Below are 25,555 nucleotides of genomic sequence, written 5' to 3'. Positions count from 1 at the left end.
TGCTAGATGAGAAAAACAAAAGCAAAAAACAAAGTTTATACAACAAAATAGCTATCTAACCCAAGTCAAGCAAAGCGAGAATTAAATGTCTAATAAAATGAACTCAGCCCCATGAGATTTTTGATTGGGAGATGGCTTTACAAAAAGAGTTGATTGTGGAGTTAGATAATAGGCCAATGTCTGAGTCTTCTTAAAATTGCAAGCAATCAGCAATCATAAGTCATCAAAATCAGAAGTCCTGAATATGGAAATCATAAAATGTAAGAAATATATACTCTTTTCAAAGTACTTGAAATTAAGCAGACAAAGCTAATACATGTAAAATTAAAATATAACAGTGGACTTATTCGAGGACCAATGCCCAACTTTATGCCAAAATTATCATGAGCAGAATTTTAATCAACTATAACCATCTTTGTCATTATAAAATTATTTAAAAGTTTTCTAAAGTACACTTAAATCAATTAAACAGAGCAATACAGTTACTAATCACTTAAGATTGTATTTAATATGCTGTGTATCAGAGTGTACAGTCCAAGTTATTATTTTACTGCTTCATAATGTCTGTTTTATTTTTACGACAATAAATCAGAAGGTAGAAGAAAGTAGTTATCATAGTCATGGAACTCAGAGGGGCAGTACTGGGGAGATTCTCATCTAACTTTTAAGAAGATTTAGGATTTTGTGATAGGTCTTAAAGAAATCGATTTGGGCTGTTTATTTTGCTTTTTAAAAGTCATTATAAATTCCTCTATGTGAAGCAAAGGCAATAGATTTCAAGTGGCTGGTCATTCAGTTTTATTTCAGGTTAGGTTCTATTCCTTCAAACTGTAACTTAACTGCCAAATGCTTGCAGGCTTCTCTCCTCTATTTGGTAATCCCTTTCTCTGGGGAGGTCGGCTTCCCCTTAATCTGGACTTCCTCTGATGCTTGCTTTGCTCTATAACAAAGACAATGTCTGCCTAGCCAATGTCACTTAGATGACCAAGGGGCACATCAAACTTAATATGCCTAAATCAGAATTTCTGATTTAAAAAAATAATAATAATTGCCTCACACATATTCTTCCTCCCTTTTGGTAAATGACAGTTTTGAGGGCAAAATTCTGGGAATGCTCTTTGACTCTCCTCTTCCTCTCACACTTCACATCTGATCGGACAGCCATTCTTGTTGATTCTACTTTCCGAACATCTATAATCTGACCATTAATTTTTTTAATATTTTCTTTATTTATTCCTGAGACACACACACACACAGAGAGAGAGAGAGAGAGAGAGAGAGAGAGAGAGGCAGAGACACAGGCAGAGAGGGAGAAGCAGACTCCGTGCAGGAGCCTGACATGGGACTCCATCCCAGGTCTCCAGGATCACAACCTGGCCTGAAGGTGACGCTAAACTGCTGAGCCACCCGGGCTGCCCTCATCTGACCATTTCTCATCACTTCCACTGCACTGCCCAACCCTAGGAAGGTCCAGTTATTATCCCTATTTACAGAGGAGGTAACTGGGGCCCAGAAAGGTTAAGTATTGTGCTGAAGATCACACAGCTGGTATATGGTAAAGGTGGGATTGAAATGCAAACAGTCAAAAAAAAAAAAAAAATGAAATCCAGACAGTCTGGCTATTAGTTCCTCTGTTATTTCCAGAGGGCCCCCATCTTCTTCAGAGTAAAATCAGAGCCTACAAGGTCCTATATAATCTGTCCCTCTTTTATCATGTCTGCTATTGTTTCCTTTCCCCTCTCACTCCAGTCTCACACCTCCTTGCTCTTTCTCAAACATACCAGCATTCTCATGGTTCAGCATATGAACACTTGCTGCTTTCCCAGCTTCGAACACTCTTTCTCCAGATACCCACATGGTTTGCTCAAATGTCAAATTGTTAGCAGAATCTTACCTAATGATCATAGTTAAGACTGCAGTCCTTGTCTCCCTTCATTCATCTCCCCTGCCTGCCAACATGCAATATCACCTGACATTTTAATTGTGTATATTTCTGCCTCACCCCACTATAATGCACATTACATGATGGTAAGGATTTTTATTTGTTTTGTACACTGGGGCCTTCAACATCAAAGAGAGGGAAGGAGAGAGGAAGTCAGCTTGAGCTATTTATTGTAATTGATTGGTTTACTTCACAGCTTTGGATATGCCTATGAATTGAACACTATTGAGAAGCTAGGTTCTCCTTCTTCCATCACCACATCCTAATCTGACTGCAAAGAACAGACCACACTTAGCCTAATTGGTATGTGAAGCAGTAACCCAAGATAAGAGTCTTGAGTTTCACTATGGTAAGGAATTGGAGCACACTCTGTGAAGTGGCTTGGGAATTAGCAAAGTTTGTTTGTAATGGGAAATGGGAGGAGAAAAGTCTTCTTAAGAATTAAAACAAATATTATTTTCCAATCTGAATATTTTAATTGGTCTCTCTTAATTTTCAGAATGCTTTATCTCATCTTTACTGACTTCTATCTAGAATTCTCTGAGTTCAGAGAAAGCAGGAGTGTTGTTTTGTTTTAGGTCTATAGAAATGAAAATTGGGGCAAAGGGTTTTCTAAGGTAGTAATCCAGAAAGAAAGAAAAGAAGGAAGGAAGGAAGGATGGAAGGAAGGAAGGAAGGAAGGAAGGAAGGAAGGAAGGAAGGAAGGGTAGAGAAAGAAGAAAGAAACAAAGAACAGACAAGCACGCCAACTAATCCCGACTAAAGACCGACCTAACGCCCATAACTCCTCCATCCTCCTAACTCCCCCCCTCCACCCCACCCCCTCACCGCACCCGCCTCACCGCCCCCTCCCATGCCCCACCACGACTCCGAACATCAACTACCCCCCCTCACACCCTACTCACTACCCCAATTTTAGGCTAAGCAAGAATGTCATGTTGAAAGTGGGAGAAATAAGCTAACATTAATGTCAGGAATTATATTTACAAGTTATACAGAATATCCAGAACCATTGTTTAAAATTAATGTCTTATGGACAAGGTTATTCACACAATTCCGAATAGCAGGCACAAAAGAGCAAATTGTTCCTCATAAAGAGCCCCGGTTGCACCAGGTTTAGAATTAGAATTCCAGATGACTGCAGGTCTGTCTTTCATATAACTCTTAAGTGCTCTGAGATTTTTCAGAGCTTTACACAAGTGAGGGTTTAAGCCTGAAATTACCTACAGCATTTGAACCTAGCCAAAGGCTAAATATCAACATTAAAACCAGACATAGATTTTTCTTGGGTGATGTATGCCATAGTCAAGCTTATGGGCATTTTTATCCAGAAAAGCCTAGTCTCATTGGCATTGAAAGATTTCCTAACACAATAACTTTCTTCTTCAATGACTTTAGCCCATGTTAGATAAATATCTTGAGATATCATTTCAGTGTTACAGAGTTCTAACCTTCAGACTTGAAGTTATACAAGAAAAATCTGCTTTCCAAGTGCCTGAACCAACACTTAACCACTGACTTTCCAATTCTCCTTGATTTCTCAGACTACCACTGCTCCAATGCCCCTAAAGACCTCGCAAATTGACTTAAAGAGTAGTCAAACCTAAAGACACAAGAGGTAATATTTGGCCCCAAATCCTTAAAAAAAAAAAAAAAACCTTTCTAATTGGTCTCAAATCTTATGTTCCATATGTTGGTCTATGACACTATTGCAATAGACATGCTTTTAATTTCTCCATTTATTTAATCCCTTTCTAACAATATTTTGCTTAGTTATTGTGTCAGGGTGTAAGTTTCTAGCAACATTGGTCACATTGGTTTTCACTTTTAATTATGGGTTTTTCTATCCTGCTTATCAATTTTCTCAATTTTCTTCTTTGTCATGTAAGGATTTTTAGATAATAAGGCCAGACACTCTTCCTTAGTCCCTTTATCCTCTTTTACTTTTTCCTTCTATACCCGGCCCTCACCTTGGTTCCTCTTCCTTCTGCCAGCTTCTTCACAGTAGCTAAGCAGAGGGAGATTGGAGGAACAAGCCTAACTTCTGAGACTACACCAGGAGATCATCTAAAGATAGGCCAGAGGTGCAGGGATTCATGGGCACTCCAGGGGGCCATGTGGTTTGAGGAGGCTTTACAAGTGGGCATATGAAGGGTGATATGTGCCTCAAGTGTCCTTTAGAAGCTAAAATAGGTGGTTGGTCAAGATAGAAAGTAATTGCAAATGTCCACCTTAATTGACCTTTTCTACTCCTTCAAAACCTAATATGGGCACATATTTAGTATGACCCTCTTTATGCTCTATATGTTATTGGACAAAATAAAGGCATTGGTATGCCCTTAAAGAAGCCTGCTGCCCTAAAAAGTGTGAATTCAATGTTCAACATTAAAAATAACTGTAGTTCAAACGTGCTTACTCAGGTTTTGTTTTTATTTAAAAAAATTTCTCCAACAGATGTATTCCAAAAAATGATTCATATCATAAGAAATTAAAATCACTTTAATACATATTAAACTACCAATTTATAACTTTTATAATATTCTTCAATAATCTTAACCTTGTTCTTATGCCCTGAGTGCATCTAAAGAGTTTATTCAGTTTATCTATGCCAAATATATTCTTGTTTCTTCACAGATACACAGATTTTTCTTCAACGTATTCAGACAATTGGTTAAAGTAATGCCAATACCAATTACATACTCTTATATCATGATTTTAAAAAATAAACTATTAAAATTACATCAAAAATACAAAGAAGCATAAATTGGGGTTTCTATTTTTGTTTTTCATCTTGGTATGAACAAACTGAGAAAATTGCTTTCTCAGTCATAAGATTCTATGCCTGATCTTAGTTTCTTCAAGAAGATGAGCTTGAAGGATCCCTGGGTGGCGCAGCAGTTTAGCGCCTGCCTTTGGCCCAGGGCACGATTCTGGAGACCCGGGATCGAATCCCACATTGGGCTCCCGGTGCATGGAGCCTGCTTCTCCCTCTGCCTATATCTCTGCCTCTCTCTCTCTGTGTGACTATCATAAATAAATAAGAATTAAAAAAAAAAAGAAGATGAGCTTGACCAAACAACAAAATCACTGGATTCATGAAAATACGTAAAAATATATCATTCAGATAGACTGATTTTAAAGAGTTTTGCTCTGATCCATGTGCATACAACTTTCATCGAGTCTTGTTAAATGTTTAATAGGACTACTGCGTACTCTCATGTGCAAGGTCAGTTGTGGGATGGTTAACTAGTCTTAAAGATTGGGAATGTTTTATAAAGTGAGAGTAATATAAGGCAGAAAAACAATGGAAAAGAGTTATCTGTGTTACAAGTTTGAAAAAAATATTATTTCACAGTAAAATGTGATGAAATGTGGGGGGAAAAGCAATTAATACATTTAGGGACACACAGCTGTAAGCATGAGATTGGCTGGCATCTCAGTGGCCTTCATTCTCTGCCTACTAAATCTGAGAGACAAGACTTCCAAAAGTCTTCCTTAACACAAAGCTGCAAGCTGCAGAAATATTAGCAGGCTGTACAATGTTTTCCTATTTCCAGGAGAATGATCAGTTCAAGTTACCAAGTAATCTTCATGTGGGAAGCACAACTAGAAATATTTTTTTGGCTTAAACCTATGTATGATGTTGCCAGATAAATCGTTAATAAAAAGATTGACTCACAAATACATAAAATATTAATAGTTTTCAATTTCAGTTAAAAGTATTTTCAAGGCTGACATAATAAGAGAGAAGGGTTTTTTTTTTCTTTTTTCAACTCAAAATACAAATTTTATTGGTCTAGATGGGCATTGCTGTGTCTAGAGTGAAAACAGACAGAATGACCATAGAGTAGAAATGGATGGCGCATGACTTGGACCAGATTATCTACATTCAAGTCCAACCCTGCTGTTTGGGCAAATCACTTAATGCTTCTGGGCCCCAGTTTCCTAATTGCAAAATGGATAAGATAGAGTGTACCAGATAGGGTGGTTATGCCTATAAAATGACAACTTGATTACAAAAGTGCTTTGTAAGCTGCTGGTTCAATGCAGGGTTTTGGCATTCAGGGTTAGGTGACTTGCTGCTCCAGATCCCACAGCCGGTTATTTGTAGAAACAGCATAACTTGTAGTAACCTGGTTTCCTGGCTGCTGACTATGCCCTTTCCAAAACAGCATAACTTTCTTAGGTTGCGTACCTAGGTTCAGAAAAAGGGATATGATCATACTCTGTAATGCATAAGGCATCTTAAAATTTTGATTGAGGCATCTTGTAGGTGTCTTTCTAGGTGGCCCTTCTCACTTCTGCACCACATCTCCCCTTCAGTCTTACAAAAACCACTGCTCCTTTAAGCCTCACACCATCTACATTCTCTACTCTCCACCTCCTATCTCTTTGGCATTTCTACCTACTCTGTGGTCACTATGCCTTTTTCACGCAGGACTTTTACTTTGGGTCTGTCTTCCCATCTGTTCCTAATCCAGGCAGCAGTCACAAACTAGACCATCCTGAAGATGAACCATTCATCACTCTGTCTTCTCACTATTTGACCAACAATTACCATTTCCTCCATTCTATCTCTTCCGTGCTCTCCCATGGTCATTCTTTGGCCCTTTCCATAATCAATAAATAATCTTTTATAACCATCTTTCATCCCTGCCCAGCTCATCCAGCCAGATACCTCCACTACAACATTTTTTAAGCTCATTGTGACTTCTAATCCAACCACTTCCTCACAATCCACCAGTCTTTTTCTTCCTTCAATTATTCTTATGGTCCAGTTGTAACTCTAAGGTCCTTCAATAAAATCATGCCTTTGGGATAACATCCAATTTTCATGTGTCTATACTACTTTCCTGAAAAAAAAAAAACTAAATCTAGATGTCCTCCATAATGGTGCTCCTCAGCTATGTACCAAGGTTTGCTTGAATATACAAATGGGTTTAAAGGATATTAAACTGGAACTTTGACTTGAGGTATCAGAAAATGATAAACACAAAATTCCAACATGAAGTATTAACCAGCATACAAATTTTCAAAGAAAAGACTGAAAATTATTCCATGACATTTACAACTTCCTCAGCTCTGAGGATGGTAGTAAAAGACTCAGGATGCATTTTGAGAAGTGGGGGCTTTGTTTGGTGGGAACTGCCAGAATGCTGAACCTTGTACCCGCCACCAACAGAAGATGTCTAGGGATACCCACTCTCTACAGTGTCAACACTAGCTAGGGCTATTTCTAAGGAACTAGTCAGAGCTCAGTGCATCACACCTGTAGATGACGGCTCAGGGGACAACAGTTCTGAATCCTGTCCCAAAAACCTTGAGGACAGGAGAGAGAAGCTGATAAATCACTTTGATGTAGAAGCCAAGGAGAGGTGACTAAATGGAATGCACAACTCTGTAATTAATTCGAGCAAAGGAAACACTGTTGTTTCTTGAGGTCAGAGATGGCCCATGAAAGAGAGGGCCAGCCTTAAGCCGCTTTGGCTTGTAGGTATTATAGGGGCTAACTGGGAGGGTAATGGGATTCCCACCAAGTGTATCTGTGGACTGGACTCTTGGAAACCTAGGAGCTGAGAGGAGAGGTAGTCACAGGGATGGAATATGATTATATCAGAGGAGCTGCACTTGGAAGGGCTTAGAAGGGGATTCTAGGAAAACCCATAAATGTCCTCCAAAGATGATACAGACTTAAATATATGCCAGGCCCAAAAATATCTACCCATTTACAAGTGCATCTGTCAAGCAGAGGAGAAACCCTCTGAGCTTCCTTTCTTCTCCTTTTTGCCTAAGCACTAACCCAGAAAGAGCCTGAAAATAAGAGTCAGCAAGGCCCTGGCTGGGAGTGGGAACAGAGGAGGCATGGAAAGAAAAGAAATCTTACCTTTGGATGAAGATTGAAGGCTGAAATACAAATATCTAGAACTCAACATTCTAATTTCTGAATCTGTAGTATTTTTTAAAAAAAGATTTTATTTATCTATTCATGAGAGACAGAGAGAGGCAGAGACCTAGGCAGAGGGAGAAGCAGGCTCCCTTTGAGGAACTCGATGTGGGACTTGATCCCAGGACTCTGGGATCACGCCCTGAGTCAAAGGCAGACGCTCAACCACTGAGCCACCCAGGTGTCCCTGAATCTATAGTATTTTTCAACTTTATATATCTGTAGGACCTCCTATTCCCTAGAAGGCATACAGATTATCCAGAGTTGTTTTTTTTTTTTTTTTTGAGGCAAAGAGAAAACTTAAACCACTGCACAATGATAAAAGGGACAATGGGAGAGAAAAATTAAAAATATAAAAAATATTAAAAATTCTAAAAATGTATCCTTATTCTCTATCATGAGTCATGCTTGTAAATATACTGTATACTGTTATAATGGTTTTACTGTAACTCCATATTCACAAGCCCTGCATGAGCTCTCAGCACAGCTCAGCTTTGCTACTATTTTTACTTCTCTAGTAGGCCTGCATTCCCTCTATTCTCCTATATAACTGGTTGACATCTTCTCTCTCTGTTCAAATCTTCTACCTCCCTCCCTTCTTACCACTTTACTTCTAGATGAAAACATCCCATACTTCATGTGGAACCAGAAGCTCCAAAGGGAGGCCCAAACTTCTCACCTACAAAGTTGCCTGAATTAGCCACATCTTCTCTGGCTGCATCCTAAGAAGACTCTTCAGAGACACTAATCCCTTTCCATCCCTTCTCACCTCCTGGGATTATCCCCTTCTCTCCTCGGCAACCTCTGCCTCCTATCAGCATACACATATTTTTAAGGCTTTTTTAAAGAACAGTTTTAAGTTTACAATAAAATCAAGTGAAAGATGCAGAGTTTTCCATATACCTCCTGCTACAACACAAGCATACTGTGCTCTCACCCTAACAGTAAATTTTTACCAAGGATGAACCTAAAGTGACACATCATAATCATCTAAAATCAATGGTTTAACTTAGGGTTCATTTTTGGTGGTGTACATTCTAGGAGTATGGACAAATGCACAATGACATATATTGATCATTATAATACAAGATAGAGTATTTTCACTGCCTAAACATCCTTTGTGCTTCACCTATTCATCTCTTTCCCCCAGTCCCCACCCCACTATACAATTACTGACTTTTTTTTTTTTTTTACTGTTTTTATAGTTTTGTCTTTTCTAGAATGTCTAGAATCATACAGTATGTAGCTTTCTCCACATGGCTTCTCTCACCCAGTAATACACACTTAAATTTCCTTCAAGTCTTGATGGTTCATTTATTTTTATTGCTAAATAATATACCATTGTCTGCATGTACCACAATTTATTTATTCATCCACCTACTGAGGGCAAGCACACATTTAAAAAATCTTCCTTGGGTCCCACAGTACTTCTCAGCTATTCTTCCATTTCTTGACTTTTCTTCACAGTTAATTTTCATTTATATAGTATTTACTTGATGTCTACACTTCTCTGCCTCCCTGTTACTCCTCAGCCACTCCACCGCCCAACAAGATCACTGGTGACTTCACAGTGCTAACCCTGAGGGACCCCTTTTCAGTAATGGGACTCATTATCTCCTTGACTTCCATAACATCACTCTTCTCATTTCTCTCACTCTCTGGCAGCAGTTTCTGTCTCCTTCTCCTCTACTTGACCTTTTAATATGCCCCAGGCCTTCATATCTTTGTCTTTGGCCTTTCTTTCCATGGTTTTAAATGTCATCTCTATGTTGATAACTACCACATTTATATTCCCAGCCCAAAGTTCAGATTTTTATATCCAACTACTTATTTCCATTTGAACATTTCACAAGCATGTGGAATTCTGCTTATCCAAAATAGACCACTCAATCTCTACCCTCTTCCTCCTCCTGGACTGTTTTGCTTTCACACTTTCCATCTCAGTAAATGTCAACATCATGGGATGTCATTCAGTATCCTTCCATATGCCTCATCTCCCGTAGGCAATCTACCAAATGGTAATTTCAAGTTTATCTTGAACCACTCATTTCCATCACTACTGCCATCAAATGGCTCACCTAGACTAGTGCAAAAACCTCCTCGCTAGCCCATTTTTCTCCTACTCTCTGACAACTCACATTCCACATATTATGATAAATGATATTCCAACAATGTACATATCATCCCCAGCTCCTCTCTACACACATAAAGACTCATGATTCACTCAACAAAATTCTGTCTTCCAGCCACTAACTCTAAATCCTTGTAGTTAGGCACATGAGGCAGCCACAGTGACCAACCTCAATAGCCTGTAAAAGCCTCTAAAAGGTCTTGAAATGCTCTGTTCTTTTTGATTGGAATACTCTTCAAAGCACTCCTATCCAAAGACAGGGTGCTTCTAATTCTTTCCCAAGACTCAGTTTAATGCTTAGCTTCTCAGTTCTTTCCTGATCACCCCTTCAAGGCATTATTTTTATCACTGTGTCTTCATCATTTCTGCCATAGCACTTATAACCACATAACCATGCATTTGTTTGCTTACATATCTTTTTCTGCAAGTTTTAAGTTCTTTGAAGATATGAACCATATCAGCATTGTTTACTTATGTCTACCCAACAAGGAAGATGATATCTGGCCCACAGAAGGATCTCAACAATATGTGCAGAATGATACATTAATCTGGTAGCATGTCAAAATGGCCATAACCTAAATTTCATAAAATACTCCAGATATTTCCTATATTGAGCAATGGTTTTATTAGGGCTCAACTACCTACACAAAGTGAACAAAATAAAAGGCCAAACCACAGGAATAGACCTTTGTTTCAAAGGATTTGAGGAAGTTACAATTATTAAATGCCATATTATGTAGGAAAACCAAACAAGGGTCAACCAGGAAATTAAGGAAGAATTAAAAAGATTCATGGAAACTAATGAGAATGAAGATACAACCTTCAAAATCTTTGGGATACAGCAAAAGCAGTCCTGAGGGGGAAATACATCGCAATACAAGCAGCCATCCAAAAACTGGAAAGAACTCAAATATAAAAGCTAACCTTGCACCTAAAGGAGCTAGAGAAAAAACAGCAAATAGATCCTACACCCAGCAGAAGAGAGTTAATAAAGATTCGAGCAGAACTCAATGAAATAGAGACCAGAAGAACTGTGGAACAGATCAACAAAACCAGGAGTTGGTTCTTTGAAAGAATTAATAAGATAGATAAACCATTAGCCAGCCTTATTAAAAAGAAGAGAGAGAAGACTCAAATTAAACCAAGCAAGAGCCCAATAAAAGAGAAAAAAGTAATATCCTCACTCTTTCATTGGGCATTCAATGTGAGATGTTTAAATTGTGCAGCGTTTTTAGTTGCTCATTACTTTGATGAATTTATTTGTATAAACACTATACTATATCCTTTGGAATTCAGATGGACTAAATGCCAGTTTGGGTTCCTGAGGATTTAATAAATAGCTTATCACTAAATATTCAGTCAATACCTTTTACATGCACAGACTACCTCTGGCAGGAACTTCCCAAGATTAGGTCAGCTCTTAGGGAAGAAATACCCCAAAAGCTTGGCCAGGTCTAAGGAGCTGAGGCCTCCTGATAGAGTCACATAGCCTTCCCAAGGTGGGCTCAGGCCAAGGATGTTACTCTCCCTCCCTAATTCATTTTCTTATACTGGCTATGATTTTGTTGCCCTTTCTTCCTCTAGAAATGAACTATTTTCCTTCTTGAATCAATCAATGCAGTCAGTCCAGGTATATGCCAAAACGAAATGATTTTGGTGTGTTATAAAGCAATGTAGTTGACTTTTACAAGACCTTTATATTGAAACTGACTTCATCAAAATATATATATGAAATTCATTTTATTTACATAGTAATCAGAGTTCCATCTCCACAAAGAGTGCAGTGGGGTGGAATGAGTCCTAAGAATACTTCGTGGCTCCCATACGGGAACTACCATGGCTTTTTTGCTTCAAATAAAACTTTTAGACATTGACTGTGACCTCAGACTCAGTGCTTAGTTACAAAAATGCATACAAGTGTACCTTACATACTTCACATTGGAGTTTTAATAACCTGAATAATAGCTATTGCAGTATTGTCATTAGAATAGAAATGATACAAATGTCAATTACCATTATAACACTGCAGTAAAGAAATTTGCATCAGGGCTCAGAGGGAAGTAATTTATTTTCCCCCTCATAGAATTTTTATAAAAGAAAAAAGGAAGGGAAAACAGAAGGGAAGGAAAGAGGGAGGGAGAGAAAGGAGGAGAGGGAAGGATGAGAAGAGGATGAAAGAAAAAGAAGAGGGAGGGAGGAAAACAGGGAGGAAGGGAAAGAGGGAGGGAAATAAGGAACGTACATTCATTTCAAATAAATTTATTCTGAGTGGCTGAATAACATCTCTTTCTGAATAAGAAGAAATCAAAGTTGAGAAATAAATTTACCAAAGAAAGAATGGCCGAAGTGTCAGGCAAAAGAAGCCTTACAGAAGAAGGAAGCAACTGCCACCCTTGAATATTTCTTGTGCAAACACAGCAGACCCATGGAGACCCTTAGGGAATTATAAGTTTTATGCAATGCAAGCAGCAGAGCAGGAATCTCCAGACCTAGCCTCTCTGAACTATTCCAGGGATGAACTCCAGAGCACACAAGTTCAAGGGCAGTGCATGAGACAAGGCCTCTGAAAAGCCAACAGCCCCCTTCACCCCACTTCTACAACTGCTGCTGAACCTTCTCTGTGGTCACTGAGAACAGACAACATCCTCTTTTATCTCTGCTATGTCACATCTATTTGCAGGCATCTCCATACCAAGCACCACATTCTTTGGCATTGCCTGGACATCCTGGATGGAGCTTCCTGCATTGTGTTTACAGTTTTATAAAAGGAAATGACCCTAGAAGCTCTAAAAGATGTTTGTTAAGCCAAAGGGAAGCCTGAATTGCCTGTCATTACAGGAGATATGGCATGCATCAGCTGGTGGGCTCCTTTGGCCAGAACCACAACAGAGAGACATGATTTTTTAACCTCCTGTCCCCAGCTCAAAATTTAGGGACTTTTTGAGGTGCTCCAAGAAACGAGAAATGAATCTAACAACTTATACTATTCACCAAAAAAATTAACTTGCTTCCTCTTGTAACTTCACCCCCATTAATGCAAGAAATTCAGAGTTTCATGAGCCAAGCATAAAACAGGCTAGTGATCTTCTGTGCAAAGTCATCTCTTAGAGCATTAGTTTAAAATAGCTCTTGAGGATGCTCAAGTAGGATTCCTAGTCCCCAAGTGTATTCTGAAGTTATACCTAGCACCACTTTCTTTAGAAAATGATGACATCCTGGCCCCAGATATTAGGTGATTTCCTCAAGGTCACTCACTTAGTGGGAATCAGAACCCATCATTTTTGATATCTTGCCAAGGCTTCTTCAAGTTATGTCTTATCTCCATACAGTTCCATGGGTATCAAAAATGCAGGCAAGTTAAAAAAAAATAACAGCGTGACTTAGTTATTTGTGAAAGTATACTCATTTTCACTCAGGAAAGAGGGCATTCTGTGCTGCTTCTAGACATGCATGATGTCCCTATCAACAGCCTTCAACAATGCCCAGTTGCAAACACCACTGTGACATGTAATCTCCTCTACAAGTGTGTAAATACAAATGAAAACCAGACATAACCCCTTTCGATCCTAATGGTTCTATAAATATCACCTAGATTGATTTCTAGAACAGCTCTTTACAGGAGTTCAAGTGACTAAGTAGAAGGCATCAAAACCAGTTGAGATGTGATGCTTACCAGGCTGGGTACCTATCTGGATTAAATCACTCATCTCCATGTAGACTTATCTTCCCAGTGAACACAATTCAAGTTATGAATTGCTGTCTATCATAGACTTTGGGAGTTACCTTGAAGAGTAGACAGTGGCTATGTTAGATCCATGAGTCCTGGAATTTGGAAGAAAGGAAAACATGTAGTGATGGGCATGGTGTCCCTGTTCTGTACCTCTTATAATGTCCCCAACTTAAGTGTGATTCATTGATGAAGACCATAATTGACAACTCTATGAATCTCCCCAAAGGGAAACTATCTACATATCACCTTCATTATCTCAATTCCGAAATAGGGAACCAACCTGGAACTGAACACCAAATTACCTATACTATTGCCCCTAAGCTGCAAATGTATAACATATAAAATCCCTACTAACAAGGAGCTGTAACATTTTGTCTTTGGGAAAGAGGAGAGATACTGTCTAAGCCAGCAGGTGGTTTTGCATGTCACCTCCTGACAGAGTGAACTGGGGGACTGAGCCATTCATCACTCTTCTCACAGCTCAATAGGTGTGGAAAACTATCGGTCTAATAGCTACTAACCCTTCAAAGAGAAGTGGACCTTCCATAAACATATTGATAAAAAATTACAGGTGGTCCAAGTTTTTTCTTTCCTTTTTTTTTTTTTCCTGGATGAGCAATGCAAACTCTGAGATATCTGCTGATGACCAATCTTTGGCAATACCAATGTTTAAGGTACATTATCTGTCAGGTAGAAAAATAACATTCTCTACTTTAAAAACTAAACCCACTATATCTGAGTTCCTACAAATAGTTCATAGAGTGGACTAGCAAAATATGTTCATTCTGAAGAATGAGTCAAGATCTGTAGGACTTATCAAAACTTTACAAGATGTAGACACTCTCTATTTTTGGGTTGCTCTGTTTTGACTCACTTTTGAGGGTCACATTTACTTTCTTCCTATTGTTACACATCCAGCAACATGACTATCACATGAAATCATGCTTTGCATAACAGTAGTAAGAAACATAAAAGCCAACAGCTGCCACTGAAAGTAATGAAAAATACTCAGAGAGGCCTTCAATCTGTCCATTGTGTGCTTTTGCAACTATCATTTCCCTGAAAAACAAGAAAAAAAAGGACAAATACAGTCCAAAAGTAGGCTCCCCAAGGTCCATGGCTTTGGGACCACCCGGAAAACACAAGCTTGGCCATGTAAAGGGCAATGTTCTTGTTCTAACAGTTGCCAGAAAAGCTAAGAGCTTAAGGAAGTTTCTGGCACTGTCAAGGGCTTGGAACTGTTGAGCTTGTTCTATATTAAAACAGAACTCAGAGTCCTTTCTCTCAAATGGGGATGGAGTTGAGGATCACGTTCTAGCAAGGGGGACACAGAAAGTGAGGCTGATGAATCTCATTATTTAGTCCCTTCATCGGATCTCTCTAGCACTGACATCCAAGCTCCCCAAATTGAGTCATCCTGGAACACACAGTATATCGAATAACTCATTGGCTGTGCTCTGAGGTATTGGCACATGCCTACAACAGTTATCTACTTTTTTAAGGGAACACCCTGATACAGGAAATTTCTCAATCGCACATATTCCTTTCGTATGTTTGCTTGTGCTTTGCTAGATATATGCATAAAAACAGAATACCATTGACAAATGTCATTTCACTTGTGTCTGAAATCAGCTTTGACATTACTGTCCCCTGAATATATTAGCATTCCTTACATTTTTATCATAGTCTAATCAGTACATAGTATTTGTCACACTTGAGAATTTGTAAAACTAACATAACCACTTACTAACCTTTTAACTGAATCCTGAACTACACTTAACTATTTCTTTACTATGGAGATCCTTTTGTATAAGGCAGGAATTCCCAACATTCCAAGTATCTGGTCAGAAGGGAGAATATGCAAACACATACACATACTTCTTGTTATCCAAATAAATTCAAAGGTGCTTACGTGGATAATCTCTGGAATGACCAAATTTTGAAATGTTTTAGACCTGAAAACATCCGGTAACAAACAAAAGATTAGTTTTGTAACTTGAATTATGGTTCCCCGTCCTGCTCACTTGTTTTCAGGAGATTATGATGAACTGAAGCACATGCCATTCTGCACAAAGCCTCTATCTCAGAAAACTGATGTCAAAACCTTACATCCTAACTGCAGGGACACTTGGGTGGTTCAGTAATTTAATGTATGCCTCTGGCTCAGGGCGTGATCCCAGAGTCTGGAACCGAGTCCCATATCAGGCTCCTTGCAGGGAGCCTGCTTCTCCCTCTTCCTATGTCTCTGCCTCAATCTCTCTGTGTGACTCTCATGAATAAATAAATGAAATCTTAAAAAAAAATCTTAACTACAGTGTCCTCTCCTTTCTTCTTTCTCTTTTATTCCAAATCCACTTGATCTTTGACTTCATTAAGATCCTTATTTCCTTGACTCCTTCTCTCTTCTTGCCCTTTTTAGCTCAGGTTCTAAATTTCTGGTAATACTCTGATCCCAAATACACCCACTACCTTTCTTCCTCACCCCTGGACCCAGGCTGATGAGCACTGCTGCTAAAGGGTGGGTCCTGTGTACCCACCAATACCACAAGCTGTACAGTGTCCAATCCCCTGGGGGGGGGTCCTTCTATTCTGCTCAGCAACTCATCACATATCCCCACAACCCTCATTCTCCCCCATTCTCCCTGCTTAATCCTATCCCTTCATTCATTCCATGGCTTCTGGTTCAGCTGTAAGATCTCTTTATCTCCTGAGGGGCTTTTTTTTTTTTTTTCATGAAACTCTCCCATGATTTTCTTCAAATTCTCCCTATTTACTCATTTAGCTTAGCTTATAAAGATACTCAAACCTTTTCCTTCTTAAAATTTAAAAAAACAAAAAAATCCAACAGCCAAAACACTTGCTCAAGGTTGCACTCTCCATTTTCTGCTATTCATCTCTTCATGCATTTTTATTCCAAGATCTCTTTCTCTATCTTTCCTTAATCTTACATTCCCTCCCCAGCCAAAATTCTTGAAAAATTGTATACAGTACATTATCTCTGTTCTTTTTTGGGTAGTTTTTCACCCAACTGCACTATCCTAAGCTTCTATTGGACCATCTTTGATAAACAGCTTCCTAGACCAAATCAGACCAGCTTTTCCCAGTATTTGACTCTCTGTATAATGACTAGCTGTGGGGCTCAGTGGTTGAGCATCTGCCTTTGGCTCAGGGTGTGATCCCAGCTTCCTGGGATCAAGTTCCACATCAGGCTCCCACTGGGAGCCTGCTTCTCCCTCTGCCTGGGTCTCTGCCTCTCTCTCTCTCTCTCTCTCTCTGTGTGTGTCTCTCTTAAATAAATAAATAAAATCTTTTAAAAAAAGAAAAATGACTAGCTGTCCACTCCTCGTTGACACTCTCTCCTTCCCTGGCTTCACTAGATCATGTTCTCCTACTCTATCCTTCTTTGTGGTTCTTCTGGCTTTTCATGTGTTCATATTTCTCAGAATTCAGTCTTCCTCCCTATTCTCTTTTCATCCCACACACCATCCTTGGGTTCTCCAATTTGTACCTGAAGTCTCATATCTAAGCTAAACATTGATGACTTGGCCCAATGGGTAACTACATATCATGCAGATACCTCCAACCAATACGTCTAGACCCAAACTCCTTACATTCCCCAAATCGGCTCTGTCTGTATTACTTATCACTGCAGATGGCACTACCTCCATCTTGCCACTCAAACCAGAAACTAAAGACTATAGACTTTAACACTCTCCTCTCTCACAATCGCCCACCCAATCCCATCTATAGACCTTCAACTAGTTTTTCCCTTAATTTTCACCACTTTTTTACTGATTCTCTTCTCTTTACTGCTAATGCCATGCCCATAGTTTAGAGCCCCCTGATCTTTCCCACTGACTGTTAAAGTGATTTCAGCCCCATGTCTAATTCTGGTCATTTCCTCACTTCTACCCAACTACCTTAAACATGTGAATGGAGTCTAAGGAAAAAATCCAATAGTATTCACAGTTCTGAAAAAAAGCACTTCAGCAAGTAGAAAACAAAGCCCAGATTTGTTGAGAAGATTAAATTTCAGCATTTTTAAAACTATAAGTTGTGTCCCATTAGTAGATGAGTGGATTTTAAGATCAATTTAATGGATTTTAACCAGCAATGAAAGACTATGAAATAGAATAGGATAGTGAATATCAGAAAGTACTGCAAAGCAATGGAGCAAACTTGTAAACATTTTGTTTTGGTTTCTTTGCATGTTTCTATTACGTTTATGCTTATTATGTATATATATGTAATAAGTTGCAGTATATTATATACTTTATATTGTGAATTGCAAACAAAATTTCTGAATCCACTGCTCTACAGTAATCTAATCCATGAATACTTCTCTACCTTCACCTCCCACACTTTGCCTCACTTCCAGGAGAACTTTATATTCTGGACCAGAGCATTCCAACAGAAGTGTAACACAAACTGCCAATGTGAGCCATATAAGTAATTTAAATTTTTCTAGTAACCACATAAAAAAAAAAAAGTAATGCAAAATAGGTGAAATTAGCTTTAATGACATATTTTAACTTAATATATCTATAATATCATTTCAACATGTAGTACATAAAAATTATAGTGAAATATATTTTTTTGTATTCAGTCTTTGAAATCTTTGTGTGTATGTTACACTCACAGCAGATTTTGATTCAGATACCACATTTCAAGTATGTCTTACTAGCCACATGTGGTTAATGACTATTGTACTGGTAGGGCAGCTCTAGACATATAGTTAATTGCCTAAATAAACCATCCTTCCTTATACCTTCATGTGTTTGCACATGCTGTTCCCTGTGCCTGGAATCTCCTTCAGCTTTGTTCTTTTGTTTTGAAATTCATCTGGTAAATCTTACTCATCTTTCTAGATTTATATCAAGGGCCACATCCACTGTAAACTACCCTGACCCAACAAGGCCATGTTAGGCAGTCTCCTCTAGGATCTCAGAGCAAAATGCTCCTAAGGCAACATTATGCTGCACTATAATTGTTTTTTTTTTTTACATCCTGCCTTACCTAGTTAGAGTGTGAGCATCTAGAAGGCAAAGAATATGTCTTACTTGTTTTATATCCTTAGAACTTCACAGTTACTACTACACAGAGTATGTTCAGTGAAAACTTGTTGAATATATTAAAGTTTCTAGATTGACAATTCAGAAAACTTACAGAGGGATCCAGGGGGACACACGGTTAGTCATGGTTCTAGCTGAGAGCTTTCATCTCCAAGACTGAAATGTTTGTGTTTCTACTTAATAAACCTAGATTGCAGTCCTTCCAGGTGGGCTTTATTGTTGGGGGCTACTTACATTTGTGCTGATGGGAAGAGTTGTTATCTTAATAAAGTAGCTATCTCTGAGAACCAGGCCGGCCAGGCCTTTAGTGATTTGTAGAAGGTGCCTTCTATAGCAAAATACCCACTCCTATGCCTCAAGGCAGGACCAGATCAAACCACTTCAAATGATTATTACTAGAACCTTTAGAAAAAACACAGTCTCCCTTTCAAATTATTAAAAAATGTCCTGTTGAAAAGCTTTTCTTACCTACCCTAAATCCTTTGTGTTGCACTGTCAGTCCACCTCCTCCTGTTTGGATCTCAGGAGGACTACAGAGGAGCTTTCCATGAAACTCTAAAAAAGAATCCTCTTATGCTTCAATAACAGCACTAAATCACCCTTAAGTCTTCTCTTCTCCAGGGTAAACAATCCAAATTTCTTTAGCCTTCCTCCATAGATCTTATTTTACAAGCTTTTAATCACTGCGGTGGCACGCCTCCAAACTAGATTCTCCAAGTTCCTATGTCCTACTGCTGTTGTAAAGCTTAGCACCGCCGACAGCTCTATGTGCTGAGTATTACTCCAGCCTTCCTATGAATAATATCCCCTTCGTATTGTGTAATGGCCCCAGGAAGACTTGGAGTAGCATGACAGTAATTCTCAAGCTCAGGAACTTCTTATGCTTAACCTAAGTCACCCACTTACTTATACTTAACTAAAATATAAAATGGAATGACAATGACCATGGTTTCAACGTAGTTGGGTGGCTTTTGTATTTATCTCGTATCATGGCAAAAGGCCATGTAGGGTAATCAGTAGTGGGTAGGAACATTAGCTAATGCTTTTGAATGTTTACTGCATGTGAGGCATTGTTCTAAACATTAGATACCTATATTAACTTTTTAAGTAAAACAAATGAGGCAGACACTGTTATTATTATTATTGTCATGTCACCAACGACAAAACAGGCACAAAAAGATGAAATAGCTTGACCAAAGTTACATGGATACTAAATGGTAGAGCTGGGATTACAATCCAGAGAGTCGGCCACACTCTTAAACACTTTAGTTTCTAAACTAACAGCCTGTTTACTGAACTCACTGTTACTAACCTTATCAGAACCTCAGAGCCATAATGTTTTAAAAATCTCCCCAGAAAGTGCTGTTGAAGTCAAAAGAATAAACATCAGAAAAATATTTCAAGGACAGTAGTCATTCATTACCTAAAAATATATAGGAACAGCATTTCAGTAAAGAGCCAGTCTCATCATAATCATATGCATTCTGTACATGTAGGTACATATTACATAAAGGGACCACATAGTATTTCCAAGAGCATTGGAGTGTAGATACATAAAAAAATAAGAATAAAATCATTATTTTAGGTATTTTAAAGCCACCTTAAAGTTAACCAGGTTTAAATAACCTTATCTTCTGAATCTTAAAGTTATGAACATTTATAACTACCTTTCCCTGTGTAACTCAAAACTAGTTAACTGATGACGCTAGCAGCCCAGTCATATGAGAAATAGATGCTCAACAACTTTGTTATTGCTGCATCAATTTCAGTGCTGAAAGCCTTACTTTATTATACAGCAGTGTTTCCTGAGATGTGGGATGCCTCGCTACTGATGGTACCCAAGATTTTAGGTATATTGAAATTGTTTTCCAGAATACGCAAGAGGATATAAAAGAACATAGTTACACTATATCAAATAACATCATAAGGTCAACAAGCTTATTTCTTTCTGCATCTCATTCAATCATTTTGGTGAAGTGAAGGAGAATGGATCATTGTGGTGGTCCTATTTTTAACTTCTTTTGAAGACTTGATAATCTCCCATTTAACAAGGAGTAAACAGACCTCAACCACAGACCCTTGAACAGACTCCAGTGTATAGACTCTAATGACACTGCTTCGTTTACTTCGTGTGTATGTTTGGTTACCTGTGGCCCATGGCCTGTGTCACTGACTTTACATTTATGGCTGTGATATCAAGTTTACTTTTAAATTAAATGAACTTCAAAAAAAATAATTAATTAATTGAACTTCAAAGTGAGCCAATTTAATGAAACACATGAAGATCACAATGGTACATGAAAATGGCAAGCAGACGTACAAATAAGTGAACTTGGCAAAGGGATTGATAGGTTAACACACTGTAATTAAAGATGAAAACCTAAATCCTTACAGACATGCAGTCTCCTTACTCTATGATTAGAAATTGCCAGCAAAGGCAATAGCTGTTCCATCTCTGTATACAGGAAATCATTGCAGGCACATCCCAACAGAGTTGGGAATCTGTCCCTCTGGGTAAGACATGAGTCAGTACAGTGTTTAAAGCCAGCCTTCATATTTTGGAGCTAACCATGAAAAAGGTTTTATAGGAATTTACTTTCCCAGCTGCAGAGAAGCTCTTGGAAGTTTGAAATTGCTTTTTCCCATGGTACGGAATTCTTCAAAGATATTTACTAAAAATTCATGTCTTTATCAAACCCTCTCCTTGTTTCTAGATTTATTCTGAGCCCACCAACAAGATCTATAGCAAATACAGCTTTATGAATCCATCTTTGAATACCAGCATAATTCTGTTGGGTATGAGCAACAATTCTATTTGTTATTTCTTTCCAATTCTACGACTCAAAGATCTCTCCAGAAAATATGAGGCTACCTAATGCCTCAAAGTTTTCAAAACTATATACAAACTTTGAAATTTAGAATTTACAAACACCCAAAATGAGTATAAGTCTATAAGTTAAAAGAAGCAAAGAAGCCAATGAGATTTCACAGAAATGTAGCCATTGAGCATTAATTTTAAGCTATGTGTGATAATCCTTTCATTGATCCATTTATCCATTCACGAATGTTCAGTTTATGGTTCATGCCATAGGACATGTGAAAACAGAAGAGAATCTCTACTCTCAAAGATCTTATATCTGTATGAGATACCACCTCACACCAGTGAGAATGGGGAACATTAACAAAGCAGGAAACCACAAATGTTAGAGAGGATGTGGAGAAAGGGGAACCCTCTTGCACTGTTGGTGGGAATGTGAACTGGTGCAGCCACTCTGGAAAACTGTGTGGAGGTTCCTCAAAGAGTTAAAAATATACCTGCCCTACAACCCAGCAATTGCACTGCTGGGGATTTACCCCAAAGATACAGATGCAGTGAAATGCCGGGACACCTGCACCCCGATGTTTCTAGCAGCAATGTCCACAATAGCCAAACTGTGGAAGGAGCCTCGGTGTCCATCAAAAGATGAATGGATAAAGAAGATGTGGTTTATGTATACAATGGAATATTCCTCAGCCATTAGAAATGACAAATACCCACCATTTGCTTCGACGTGGATGGAACTGGAGGGTATTATGCTGAGTGAAATAAGTCAATCGGAGAAGGACAAACATTATATGGTCTCATTCATTGGGGGAATATAAAAAATAGTGAAAGGGAATAAAGGGGAAAGGAGAAAAAATGAGTGGGAAATATCAGAAAGGGAGACAGAACATGAGAGACTCCTAACTCTGGGAAACGAACTACGGGTGGTGGAAGGGGAGGTGGGCAGGGGGGGGGGGGTGACTGGGTGATGGGCACTGAGGTGGGCACTTGACGGGATGAGCACAGCGTGTTATTCCATATGTTGGCAAATTGAACACCAATAAAAATAAATTTATAAAAAAATATACTAGATTCTTAAATGTGAATGTAGAAATTATGATCATAGAACTTTGATTTTATGTTCCTCCAGCTAGCCTTTTGGAATTAGTTCAAATAAAATGGGACTCCTAAATTGTGAATGGCAAAAAAAAAAAAAAAAAAAACCAGCCAGAAAGTTCATCTAATCCTGACTTCTCAAATTCCAAGTATCTCTAGGATGCTACTGTAAATTTAAAATTGAATAGGCTGAGAATCATCTGGGATGGTGGAGATTAACATTTTGCAGATTTTTCCCTATGTGTCCCTCCAGACTACATTGATCATTCCACTGCATGCACCCCACCCCCAACACACATATCCTCCCTTTTTTCTCTTTTGAATTAAGAATCCCATCCAGCTGCACATTCCCAGAGGGAAAAGCTTGAGAGAGACAGCTCAGTGCACTTCTTAGATCTACAACTCACTCATTGAGAAAGTGGGTTTCCATATGGAGTTACAGCAGGAGCAACTGTGTTTACCTACTTCTCTCTTTTAACTTTGGAAAAGGGAAAGGATTCATAAAAATATACATGGTCCCATAAATGAAGGGAGAGAAAGGCAATGGAAGGATAAAATGTGAGTCCTGTGATTGCTGATTCTGAACCAGGATGGAAATTGGAGTCCTGGCTCTGGTGTAGAACACCCCCTCGCAAAGGAGGGGCAGAGCCAAATGTCCCTGCAATAGCAAGAGGCAGAATTTGTGAGAAAAGAGGGTGTTTTGTGACAAGGAAACCACTCAGCCCAAAAATGTTATGCATGGACAGACATTCAAAAGATGATTCTAGTTTACTTTGTCCAGTTATTTTATTAAATGTTTACTTTGTCCAATTATTTTTTGAAATGAATGAAATCAGAGCATGCAATCTGTGTGGATTCCCACGAGCTCTTTCCTGTGGCACAATGACTGGGGATTACTGCTCTGTCCTGTGTGATTCCTCCACCATTCTGATGTGTCCCACTCCACTTGACCTTTCCCCTGCATTGGCTCCACTGACAGAAAAAGAGCACTGGAATTATCCCAGTTTTGAACACTCTGAGTCTCTGTGATCTCATCCAGGATTGAAAGTGAATACTTCACAACATGATAGATAAAAGAGAACATGTATTTAAGTTATTCATTTCATAGTAGACTATTTTCCTCCTGGTTTACTAGAGTCTGCCCTTAGCTAACTATCCCAAAATAAAAGGGTGAGCGCCAATTTATTTTTTAAAATATGGAATCTTGTGTAATAGCAATACACTGTATTACTTGAATTTATTTAATAAAGTGATTTTTGTTTTGGCATCATATGCTATGCCAAATGGTTTCTTTTCAACAGCCTATGGAACAAAATGATAGTAAATTTAAGGAAATTTAAGGAGGAACTAATGTGAGCAAGTATCTCTTACTGAGGGGTATCATCAAAGTATCTGGCCACAAATCACAGGAAAAATAGAAATATAATTTTTAACTTGAATTTTGAAAAGCATTAGAATTGTTTTTCTGTGTAATTGCTAAATACCACAAACTGAATGGATAAAATACAATTATTCAGTTAGACATTACACAGTTTTAGAATCTTTAATTCCTTAATTCCAAATATTTATGCTGTAACTCTTCTCCTTACTCATAGATGGTTCAAAATAATATCTTATTCCTCATAAATTTCTGATTTTCTTCCTAAGCTCATTTGCAATTAAGGATAGATGGCTTAAGACACATTAGTTTATAAATGGTAACATACAATAAGTATTTGCTGAATAAAAGGATCATCGATTATTATACAATGTCCCTCATTCATTATAAACTATATTATTTACTCAATAACATCAACAGCATTCATATACATTCTGTGGTATTTTGTAAGCTAGTTTCATGTTCAGTAACTTGATAACTCAATGTTAAATTTGATTGGCCTTTATCTGAAAAGACTGGCATGGAATGAACAGATTTCCTAACATTCACACACAAGCCTACCATGACATTTTTCATTCAGAAAAAAAAAAAAATAGTACAAACTGGAAATGTCCCAGAAATGGTCATTTCTGAAATATTCAGAAAACAAAGATGAAATATTTTATTTTATCCTAAATTACTAGCTTCTCCCTAGGCCTGTCTTAGACATGTCTCTTTAGGGAACCTAGGTGGTTCACAAAATGCCCATTCCTTTTTTATTAATCTGCCACTGTGCACGAAGGTGCCCCAAAGCAGTGATCTGGATTGCCAGGCATCGCTTATGCCTGGCCCCAACTCACTGAGCAGTAACCTATACTACTCAGTCCTATCTCCTGGGAAATGAGGAAGCAAATATTGTACAGCCTTTTCCTGGGCTTCAGATTCTGTGCACAAATGATCGGTCATTTTTCCATTGAAAACTGAAAAAGAATTACCTCTGGGTAATTCAAAGCCTTTCTATTATCTGAGCCTCTGAAACGGCCAATGCATTTTATCAATTGCACAGACTCCACTGGACTGACCACAAACTAATCTCCTTGAAATGAAAAAAAAGAATGAGTCGTAAGAGACTGGCAACTGGAACCGAATTTCAAATGACAGGACACCAACTTCAGACAAGTTCATTTCCAAGGGGTGTGGATGCAGTGAGTACGATGTGTATAGCACAGTTCTAGCTTCTCAGAAGCTGCCCCATCTGATCCTCGGAGAGGAAACAGGAGTGGGTCATGTGAAGCAATCAGATCACATATAAGAAAACAGCATGTTCATTATTTTCTACCTGCAGATACTTTGCAGTATCTCACCCATAGTATCCTTGGTGGGCCCCCACAGCAGTGCCGTGAGAGAGTCAGAGAAAGGGTGAGTAGTATGGCTTTATGGCTTTACACAGAAGCCAAACT

Source organism: Canis lupus, chromosome 11 (assembly GCF_011100685.1).
Source record: "Canis lupus familiaris isolate Mischka breed German Shepherd chromosome 11, alternate assembly UU_Cfam_GSD_1.0, whole genome shotgun sequence".
Classification (NCBI taxonomy): Eukaryota; Metazoa; Chordata; class Mammalia; order Carnivora; family Canidae; genus Canis; species Canis lupus.
The sequence above is the reverse complement of the archived record's forward strand: the minus strand, read 5'-3'. Positions refer to the sequence as shown.